Here is an 11,447-nt window from a genome sequence, read left to right as displayed (position 1 = left end):
GGATTTCAGGGCGGGAGACAGAGGAATGAGCCGGCGTGGCCGGGCAGGGAGGGTCTCGGGGCACGGAAGCGAGGGGCAAAGAGGGTGAGGCCGAGGGGCATCGCGGGTGACGGAATCTCGCTGTCCTGTGGAACGAAGCGGGCGTCCAGGGCCTCACCGCGCAGCGTCCTCCACAGAGCGCACAACCTGCCTCTCTTTCTGCAACTACCACCAACCTATGGCTAGCCTTTTATTTTTCCCCTTTTTCATTTTGAAAGGAAGGTGTCTCGCTCACACACATGAACCTGGTATTTTATATGCATCCAGAGACAATTCTTCTTCATTAAAAAAGAAAAAAGGAAACAAAGTAAAGGTGGGCTGCAAGTTGGACACAGCTGGCAGAGGTCCAGTTTTTCGGTTTCCCTGCCGCGCCTGGACTTCTCCTTCCCCGCGGCTGCCGTGGTCCCGGGAGATGCAGAGACCCCATTCCTGGGACCCGTCAGCCAGGGATGGGGCCTTCGCAGCGCCTAGGGGGCGCGGGGGAGGTGGGGGAGTCGGGTGGTGGCGGCTGTTATCCCGTTCCTATAACCCTGGTGAATTTAGCCACAAGGTTTCCTGACTGCACCTTGGAAAGTCGCCCTGAGCCTGTGCTCTTGTTCAAGGGCCTAAAACGGGAGACTCCTGGGTACTGACTGAGCAGCGGGCTCGAGGGCGGTGGCAGTGGCGGAGGGGAGGATGGGAGAGAAACACAGCTGGGAGGGAGGAGAACAGGCAGGAGGATGCTCGGGCACCTCCCTCTCTTTCCACGTGGCAGCCTGCAGGAGACAGAGGGGCAACATAGGACAGGAGGCAGCTGGCACGAGTATGGCAAAATATATATTTTTAAAAGTCCTTTAGAGACAGGGTCTCACTATGTTGTCCAGGCTGGACTCAGGCTCCTGGGCTCAAGTGATCTTCCTGCCTCAGCCTCCCAAGTAGCTAGAACTACAGTTGCGTGTCCCTGTGCCCAGCTCATACAGCCATTTTTAATCTTTTTACTTTTGTCTTCATTTTTTTCCTCTCCTTTCCTTCCTTTAGCCTGTTCTCCACTGGAATAGCTAGATGACACAACATTCATTGCTAGGAAGGAAAAGAGAAAAAGGATTTGAAGTTTCAAAAGCCTTGACCTGGGAAGGATTCAGGGCATGCAGGGAGGAAGAATTCTCTCCCTAGAAGAGATCAGGGCATCCCTGGGTCAGGAGGGAGCAAAGGAGACTGCAGGGAGCAGTGGGTCCCCCAGGCTGGAGGGAGGGGAGCTGTGCCTCGCTCCTCCTGGGCCAAACCGCAGGAGAGGAGGAAGCAGCGTCTCTGGCGAGGGTTAGATGACCCAGGACGGAAAGGCTCGAGCTGCAGTGTCAGACAGAGCCTGGGAGACCACGGAGGAATGGCTGCACCAAGCAGCCCCGCCCAAAGTGCGCCCGGCACCCACATCCCACCAGGTTGGGTGGACACAGCAGGGCTCCGAGGGGAGCAGAATGAATGCCATCTACTGAGTGGTAAGTTAGGGAACCAAATCAAAGGTCGGACAGATGGAAAACCCGTGGTGAATCAGACCAGAATTACCCACTCGGGGACTGCCACATCTGTGGACCTTTTCTAGCCACGTCATAGGCATATGTTTTTGTTCAATTTGTACCAGTGAGGTATTTTAACTACCATCAGATAAGGCCACCGTATCTTCCCAGTCGGACTTCTCTTCTACCAAATTGCCCTTCTGTATGGGAGCACTGAAGTGGCTGCGGGCATTTTGGAGACTCAGCTAAGGAAAATTTGGAATATACCATTTTAAAATGCAAATAGTGGATGTGGTGACGCATGCCTGTAATCCCAGCACTCGGGAGGCTGAGGCAGGAGGATAGTCACAAGTTCGAGACCAGCCTGTGCTACAAAGTGAACTCAAGGCCAGCCTGAACTGTATAGAAAGACCCTGCTTCTAAAAGACAAAAAAATAAAATAAAATAAAATAAAATAAAATGCAAAAAGACATTTTGAGACATTCCAGTAAAATGAGTGAGAAGTTACACTTTTCTAAGTTGGACATAAATAAAAAGAGCCTCTCTTGTTGTTGTTGTTGTTATTATTATTATTATTATTGATATAGGATTTGCTATATCACCCAATTGCTTAGGCTCAAGCAATCTTACTCTCAGTCTTCTTTTTTTTTTTTTTTTTTTTTTTTTCAGTCTTCTAAGTAGCTAGAACTACAGGTGCGTGCCACTAGGCCTGGCTTAACTGTATTACTTCAAGAAATGAAAGGTAATTCAGATTAAAATGAAAAGGCATGAAAAAACTAATAAAATATGCAGCAAAGTAATAAAAGATCAGGATGAAATCAATAGACACTTGTCTGGTCCAAGAAGCAAATTATAACAAAAATAAATTTAGGAATGAAAGCAGGGATTCATTAAGAGGCCAAATTAAATTTCAAATAAAAGTAATTAGTAGACTTTTAGATTACTTGCTCATCCAATCAATGAAGAGAAGTGGAACATATGAACACTTTGGGAAAATATTTAAAGAGCTGTGAAGCTAAAAAAAGAAACCCTCAGGTAGTAAATTTATAAAAATCTCATGTGATTGTTGTGTTTTTTTCATTTTAAATAAAAATTCACATTTGTACCTAATTTTTTTTTTTTTTTTTTTGAGACAAGGTCTCACTAAGTAGTTCTGGCTGGACTTAAACTCACTATGTAGCCCAGGCTGGCCTCAAACTTGATACTATTCTCCTGCCTCAGCCTCCTGAGGGCTGGGATTGTAGGTATGCACCACCACACCTGGATGTACCTAATTTTGTATTTAGTTTTTGAAAATGGATTCTTCCTCCCCAACAATATAAAGATCAGGTCCCTAGAAGCTGAATGCATTCTTGCTTCTTCCCTCTGCCTCAAAGCTTGACACTATCTTTTGCTTAGGACTTACTTATAACCTGGAGAAAAAGCAAGAGTTCTTTGGATTAACTGAGAACAAACTCCCACCCTCTGCCAGATATTATGTGTTGGTATAAAAACCATCCCTATTCTTGGAAGCTCTTACAGTCTTGGAGGAGCAGGAAGCTGAGCTACTACTTACTACTACTTTCCCGTCCTCCCGTTGGCCGTGTTATTGCAGTCAAGGACAGGCGTTCTGCTGAGATTTGGAAGATGAAAAAGAAGCAGGAGCAATTATTGGTCCTTCAACATCAAAGACACGCAGACCTCCTCCTCGAACAGCAAAACAAAATTATGCAAATGGCTTCTCAGGGTCTTCCTGAGTTCCCTCTGCTGGTCCAGGCAGGCAGCTGAGAGAGCTTTTTTCCGCAACTTCCTCACCTTCTCAGACTGTTAGTGGTTTCCCCTGACCTTCGCTCTTCTCACCTCTCCAAAGGGTTCAACACATCTTACTCCTGTACTAAACCCTTCGCTGCCTGAAACATCAACAGTGTTTCCCGTTTCCTTCTGACGTTTGGGTTGATACCCCTGATGAAATGGAAGTGTATAAGAGAAACTAACGGTTACAGGAAAATAAACTTACATTCCCCATGCAGCTGAATGTGTGGTTACTATCCACACACCTACCCCGATACCATAGGAGCACAGGCCACTAAGGGAGGCGCTCTGCGAACAGCGGTCCCTCTCCTCACTGCCGACCTCAGTCACTGAGCAGATCCCACACAATCCCCTGAAAGAGACAGAAACTTGCCAGTTTCCAAATCCTGGGTGCAGCTGCACTTCGGGATGAACAGAATTGTGTTTCATACTCACCTTCACAGCTTCCCATGTTTTCCTAACCGTTAGCCTCTGCCCTTTTTGCTACATTATCTCCATACGATTTGATCTGTCCTCTGAGCCAGCTCTCCTAACACCGTTACTAACCCAGCTTCACACACCGCTGTTCAGCTCTCCAGTTCACACCAGGTGCTCGGTGGTGGAGCGCTTGCCTCGCATGCGGGAGGTCCCGACTCAATCCTCAGCTCCGGAAACAACAAAAATATCAACAACAGACACAGTCCTTGCCCTGCAAGACTCCAGCGAAGCGCTACGTGTGAGTTCCGTCCCAGTGATGCTACAACGCTGATTACAAAATGTACACACTTTGAGGAACTCTTTCCAAACACGGATTCGTGGAGACCTTAATTCCTAGATTTACTATTGAACTGGCTCTTGTACATCAGGTTAATTTAAAGCATGCCCACTCGGCTGTTAATGAGCCGTCGCTAACCGAAAGAAGTTGCATTCATTGACTCATTCTATCGGGCAAAATCCAAGCTGCCATTGCTTTGTATCTAAGTCTGGTTTAAAAATAAATAAATAAATAAATAAATAAATAAATAAATAAATAATTCTGGTTCCTAAAAGATACCTAGGTAGAAAAACTTTTCAGATGAACAAGGAAAAACTGCAAAGACAAACACTCATGATACTGTAGTGTCCTGAGTACTTCTATAAGCCCAAGACAAGAAAGTTTGCGTACTGTCTTTTGAATATTTATTCATGCCAGGAATTGTTTAAACTAGTGCTTTCATTCAAATCCCCAAAGTACTATGTTTTTTAAACAAAACTAATAATCCCTTTCTGATAACTGACTTTTGTATATTTTTCTTCTTATCTTGTCCTTTGAGAGAAGGAAGTCATAAAGCTAAGCACCTGGCTTCAGCATGAGGCTTCAAAGATAGAGATTTACCTATGTTGCAGATCGCTGGTACTTTGAGAGCCTTTTGCTCCTTTCATTTATCATCTAAAACTCTGTACTTGCGCCGCATAACTTGTGAACCACCTAAACAAGAAGTGGTAGCCTTCTAAAACAGATGCCCCTTGGCTGCTATGCTCACTGAGATTTTTGTTTTGTTTTGCCATGAGGTACTAGGGGTTGAACCAAGGGCCTTTGCATGGAGTTATATCCCCAACACTTTTAAATTTTTTAAAATTTTGAGATAGGGTTGAGGTACTTTTTTTTTTTTTTTAAATAGTATTAGGGATAGAACTCAAAGCATCCTGCAGTTAGGCAAGTGCTCTACCATTCAGCTACAGCCCCAGCCCTAGGCACATTTCTTGTTTTCTTTCTTCCTCTTTCTTTCTTTCTTTCTTTCTTTCTTTCTTTCTTTCTTTCTTTCTTTCTTTCTTTCTTCCTTCCTTCCTTCCTTCCTTCCTTCCTTCCTTCCTTCCTTCCTTCCTCCCTTTCTTCCCTCTTTCCTTCTTTTTTTCTTTCTGCTTTCCTTTTCTTTTTTTGAGGTAGGGTCTTGCTTATAGTTCAGACTGTCCTTAAACTCACTATATAGCCCAGATTGGACTGGAACTTGTGATGATCCTCCTGCTTCAGCCTCTGGAGTGCTGGGGGAATCACAGGCATGTGCCACTATGCCTGGCCCTAGGCATGTTTCTTTAATGAAAGGATTCTTAATGCCATGACATCAATAAAATATTAAAAAGATTAAACTGGGCATGAGAGCCGGGCATGGTGACCCATGCCTGTGATCCCAGCACTTGGGAGGCTGAGGCAGGAGGATTGTTGTGAGTTTGAAACCAGCCTGGGCTACAAAGTGAGCTCAAGGCCAGCTTGAACTAGAAAGCAAGACAAAACAACCAAAAAAAAAAAAAAAACAGGCATGAACTGGGTGTGGTGGCACACGCCTGTGATCCCAGCACTTGGGAGGCTAAAGCAGGAAGATTGCTGCAAGTTTGAACCCAGCCTGGGCTACAAAGTGAGTTGAAGGCCATCCTGAACAGCATAATGAAACCCTGTCTCTAAAAATAAACTAATAGCAAATAAAATAAACTGGGCATGGTGGTATACTCTAAAGCAAAATTAAAAAGATTAGCTGAGAATCACTGGGTCAGTGCAATGGAATAAATTATTAGATAAAACTAATAGTTTAGCCTAAATATGTACATTAGGATTCTTGATGCAGGTAACAAAAACCAACTTGAAGTAGCTTAAAATCAGAGAGGGATTTATTACATATTATGAAAGGTTATTTCAGGGAGAGAGGCAGCCAGGCTTCAGCAAACGGCACTAGGTAGAAGGAAACTTTCTTTGGTTCTCTTGTATTTTGCTTTTCTCTGCCCGAGTTGATTTGTCTCCCCATAGACCAAACTTTACATGATAGAGATCTGTTTGCTTGTGGTGTTGCTGTCTTTTTGATGTGTGCTAAGTTTGAGGAGCCATGCAGGCCTCTGGACTCGTCTTACAAATTTTAGTCTACTACATATAGGCTACAAATACACTTTTAAAAAGATTGGTATTAGGCAGAATTTGAAAAGTACATATTCAAAGGAATATAGTGCAGGTGATGAGGGGGAGAAGAGACTGAGACACTGAGAGATTATAGTCTGGAGCTGGAAATATTTATGTGTTTTTGGATGGCGAAAATATGTGGAATTTGTGAATCTATAGAAAGTCTGGGTTTGGTTTGTTCACAAATATAACATAAAGTAGTGAATGTCACTTTTATAACTAAAAACTTCCCAGCACTTGAGAAGCTGAGGCAGGAAAACTGCAAGTTTGGAACCAGCAGGGCTCCATATTGAGGCCTTGTCTCAAAAAACAGAAGAGTGCTATTGTTCTCCTTACTATGTCAGATCTAACAAAGACGGCCTAAGGCGTGTCCCTGGCCGGAGTGCAGGTTTCTCTCTGCGGAGGTGGCGTGATAGCGGAGTCTGAGGTGCGCAGAGGAGCCAGGGCAGGAGCCAGGGCAGGGCAGGCATTTGGGAAGTTTCTTCCGTGGTTTGACGTGTATTGGTTGAAAGGAGCGTCCCTGAAACTGTCATCAAAGGAGGCACGATGTTTCTAGAAAAATCTCACGGCAAAGTACTGCAGGCAACTGTGGGAGCTGTGGGGTCGGGCTCCAAGGGAAGGGGTGGAGATATCCAACCAGTCAGTGTGAAAGTTGGAGATAACGTTCTTCTTCCAGAATATGGACGCACCAAAGTAGTTCTAGAGGATAAGGATTATTTCTTATTCAGAGAGGGTGATATTCTTGGAAAATATGTAGCGTGAAGAAAATCACTGTTGAAATGGCATCACACAACGCTGCCCATTCCACTGAAGTTCTGCAATCTTTCATCATGTAAATCATTTCCATGTCTCTTTTATCATAAACTGATGATATCTAGACTAATGACATCCATTATCTCTAAAGCTTAGTTTCACTGTACTGGCGTAAACACTTCCAAGTAAAATATGTAAATGAGTGGTTCAAAAAAAGATGTCATGAAAGTAGAAGGAAGGCTGTGGGGAGAAAGAGGAAGGGAAAAGGGGCTTAAAGAAGTGTAATATTTGGGTGAATCTGATCAACATATATGCATTGAAACTCAATATTTTGTCAAATTTATAGGCACTGTTAAAAATATACTTTAAAAAGTTAAAAACAAATCAAACCTTTTTGCTCTTGTTGCTTTTGCTGTTTTCCACCACCACGAACTGTTGCCCTTCTGCCGTGCCACCCTGCCTTGGAGCCGACTGATTATGGATGAAACCTCTACAAACTGTGAGCTAAATAAACCTTTCCTCCTTTAACTTTAGGTGTTGGATGTTTTGTCTCAGCAATGAGAGAAAAATAACTAAAACAGGAATTTGGCACCAGAGTGGGGCCGTTGCTGTGACTGTACCTGACCGTGTAGTTCAAGAGCCTTGGGAGTGGCTTGGGGCAAGAGATTGGAAAGGTTTGGAGATGCTGGCAGAAAAAGTAGATCTGGAATGCATTAGGCTGTTCTGTATGGGAGATTCTGGTCAGAGCTCAGAAGACCAGAAAGCTGATAGAAATCTGGCCGGTAAAGACCGGGTTCGGGAGGATTCTACTGGAAAGAAGGACTGCACTAGCTGTTGAAATCCAGATGATGTATGTTACGGCTGGAAGAAAGTTTGTCTGCATCTTGCTCATGTCCAGAGATTTTTCCTGAGACTGAGATTAAGGGCAACAGACTAAACAGAAATTTCAAAGCAGTCTAACATGGAGGCTGTGGCATGGCTGCTTTCAGACAGAGCTGTGTTGAGAATCAACTGCAAAGACGCCGGTGGAATGATTTAAAACATTTTGAATTTGGCCGGAAAGGGTGGACTGCAAAGGTAGAGCTGGGAAGATCTTGAGTGCTGAGAAGGAATAGAAGAATAGAAAAAAAATGGCTTGAGGGCATCACAAGAAGCAGCAGGTCTCCACCCTTTGCAGCCTCAGAATTGCGAAAGTGAAAGACTTTGCTTTGAGAAGAAAGCCGCAGAGCGCCATGTTTCCAAGAGGAAGCTGCTGCACTATGTTCCAGAATGGCGGCAGCATTGAGAATTTGTTCCTTGGAATTGGATTCAGAGTGCTCAGCCATCCAGGCACTCGACCATTATAGCCAACTGAGAGGGAAGCCTGGCTACTGCTCCAGCTGGCAGCAGACCTTGGCACCATCCACATGGCACTGGTTTTAATTTAATTTAATTTTATTTTAAAGAAAAGAACAAAAAACCAAAATTCCAAATCAGTTACTTAGAGTAACTGATTTGAAGATAACAACAAAGCCATCAGCATTTAATTGTCCAAACAATGTTAGCACAAACGTATCCCTTCAATGAACTGAGAGAAATCAGCAGCACAGCTATCTTAACTATCTTTGTACATACTTATACATTTTTTTCCCTTGTCTTTTCCCTTCCTTTTTTCCCTTTTCCCTAAACCAGTTTCTCTTTCCTTTTGAAGTTTCTTCCCATTTTACAATATCTACTGTACATCCTGGATCACATTTACTCTTTCAGCTTCTCACAAGGGAGACAATACGATGTTTACATACTTGGTGGCACTGGTTTTAGGTGCATGCAAAATGCAAGCGTTGTGGGGTTAAGAAGCCTTTCATACAGATTTCAGAAGGCCTGGGGGGGGGGGCAGGCAGTGTGTCCCTGAGAGGGCAATGTGTAAAGCTGTGAATGTGAAGCCAAAGGTGCAGTAGACTCCCCAGAAGTTTGGAGAAGCCAGTTTTCATTAGGCAGTGTGGATTGTCTAAGGAAAACTGCAAGAAGGAAGCAGAGCAGGCCCAAGAGAGGAGCGGTGGGAGCTGCAACCACCAGAAGTGTCATAGGGGTGAAACCATCCAGGCCCTTTAGAGTTCACATCTTGCCACAGATTGCCTTGGATGCTGCACATGGAACTACAAGACTTGATGTTTGCCCTGCTGGATTTTGGACTTACTTTGGTCCTATTCCTTTGTATCCCTCTGTTTATAACTTTTGGAATGGAAATGTCTACCTTCTGCCATTAAATGTTGGAAGTGTTTTTAACTTTCTTTTCATTTGTTCAGGGGCTTGCAGCTAAGAATTTGCCTTAAATCTTGGAGGAGACTTGGGACTTGGACTTTTCAGCAATGCTGAATCTGTTAGGACCTTGGCACCTCTTGTTGATGATGGACTAAATGCTTTTTGCATAAAGGGATGTATGTGAATTATTGGGGGACCAGAGGCAGAATGTTATAGTTTGTGTCTGGATGTCTCCCCAAAGTCTCATGCAGTCATGGGGGACAGGCTTTTTGGAGGCAGCTGAATCTAGGGTTTGTGACTGATTCATAGGGCAGTGCTGGGACTAAGGGTGCTGGGATTAAGGCTGGATGACTGCTGGATCTCTCCACTGATTCGACTGGCAACGCCTTAATCCCAGCAGTCTGGATAAGATAAAGGTAAAAAAGGGCTTGTTTCCATCTTTTGCTCTTGCTTGTTGATTTTGCTGTCTTCCACTGCCATGAACTCTTGCCTCTCTGCCATGTGCCACCCTGCCTTGGAGCCAGCTGATTATGAACTGAAACTTCTACAAACTGTGCACTAAATAAATCTTTCCCCCTTTAAAAAAAAAAAACAAACAAACAAAAAAGGAGAGTTTCATAGGCAATATATAGGAGACCAGGTGTTATGGCTTGTCCCCCCAAAGCCTTATGCAGTCACAGGTGGGGCTTTTTCAGAGGTGGCTGAATCTGGAGTGTGTGATGCTGGGATTAAGCTGTGTGATCACTAAATCATCCCACTGACTGGTTTGGCACTACCCCGATCCCAGTATTCTGGATAAAATAAAAGGGGCAGAAAGACACCTTTATCATCCCTTGCTTGTTTTGATACCTTTTGCCATGCCATGAACTGTTTCTCCTCTGTGATGCCCCCCTGCTAAACCACTCTGCCTTGGAGCCAGCCAGTTATGGACTGAGACCTGTAAAAGGTGTGAGCTAAATAAACCTTTCCCCCTTTAGCTTTGGGTGTTGGGTATTTTGTCTTAGCAATGAGAAAAGTGACTACCATACCAGACATATTAATAAATACAGACCAGGGAAGCAGTTTGAGAGCTTATTTATCTTAAAATCCTTCCCACTTTCCTAGAAAATTATATATCTAATTTCAAGTTATATTACTTATCAGGTGAATAAAAATTATACTAAAACGAATTCAGTGATTTCTTCCTCTTTTTATTTTTTGGTACTGGGAACTGGACACAAGGACTTAGTACTGAGCTACAGTCTCAGTCCATTTTTAGTTTTTATTTTGAGACAGGATCTCCCTAAATTGCTAAGTTGCCCAGGCTGGGCTTGAACTCACAATTCTCCAACCTCAGTTTCCCAGAGTACTTGGGATGACAGCTGTGTTCCACCATGCCTAGTTTTTTCTAGCTCTAGTGCATTAAAACTAATGAACCATTAAGCTGGTTTTACTCCTGTGAAAACAAATTAATCTTCCTTTTTTATGAAGGCAAAATTGCATATGTATATCTGCACATATAACATCCCCATATTTCTGTAGCAGAAAATGCCCTCCCTACAACCAGTATACTTCAGTTTGTTAGTTGCCCAGGTAATAGTTCCTATTCCAGGTCTGGTTGCTTCTGGGGTCTTAGAAATGGCTGGTCACTGTAATGCAAAGCTGGTCACTATGAAGCATAACCAATCCCCAATTGACAAGCCATTCTGCCTCTGTACTTCCTACTTGCATATCCAAGATAGGCCTTAGACCACCAGAGATCGGGGCCTGATATTCAGGGAATGATCCTGATCACTGCTCATCAACATAAATAAATCTGCCTCCAAATGCTGGGTGTTGTTTTGGTGATTCTGCTTGCCATTGCGTCTGGTGCGTTGACTGGGAAGACAGACCATGCTGACCTGTTTGGTCACTGGTTGTGTCCTTCACAGATGGAGCAAGGACCTCTCCAGGTCCTGATGGGAAGGCACAGCCTCAAGATTCCTTGAGACCCTCTCAGAGGTCTGGAGGAGGATCCCTGGATCCCTGCTTGAGCAGCTTACATCAGACCCCAAAGGGAGGAGGATGCAATCTGTCTGACTGTCTATCTGTCTGCCTGCCTGCCAGCCTGTCTGATTCTGGTAAGACCCCCCTGTGATACCCCAACTTTTCAGTCTGTCAGTCAGGCTCAATTTGAGCAGAAGAAGAGCTTGATCAACACTTGTTAGTTAAGGTCACCCTCAATGGAACGGGGTTGGAATGTTTAA

At 44.1% G+C, this 11,447-nt stretch overlaps 1 pseudogene; it reads left to right on the top strand.

Moving 5' to 3' along the window:
- The first annotated feature begins 3,939 nt into the window (after positions 1–3,939).
- On the top strand, positions 3,940–6,990 carry LOC102006532 (annotated as a pseudogene).
- The last annotated feature ends 4,457 nt before the right edge of the window (positions 6,991–11,447 follow it).

Source organism: Chinchilla lanigera, unplaced genomic scaffold (genome assembly GCF_000276665.1).
Source record: "Chinchilla lanigera isolate Chin_1 unplaced genomic scaffold, ChiLan1.0 scaffold00050, whole genome shotgun sequence".
Lineage (NCBI taxonomy): Eukaryota > Metazoa > Chordata > Mammalia > Rodentia > Chinchillidae > Chinchilla > Chinchilla lanigera.
Note: the sequence above shows the minus strand (reverse complement) of the source record. Positions and strands in the feature narration are given on the sequence as shown.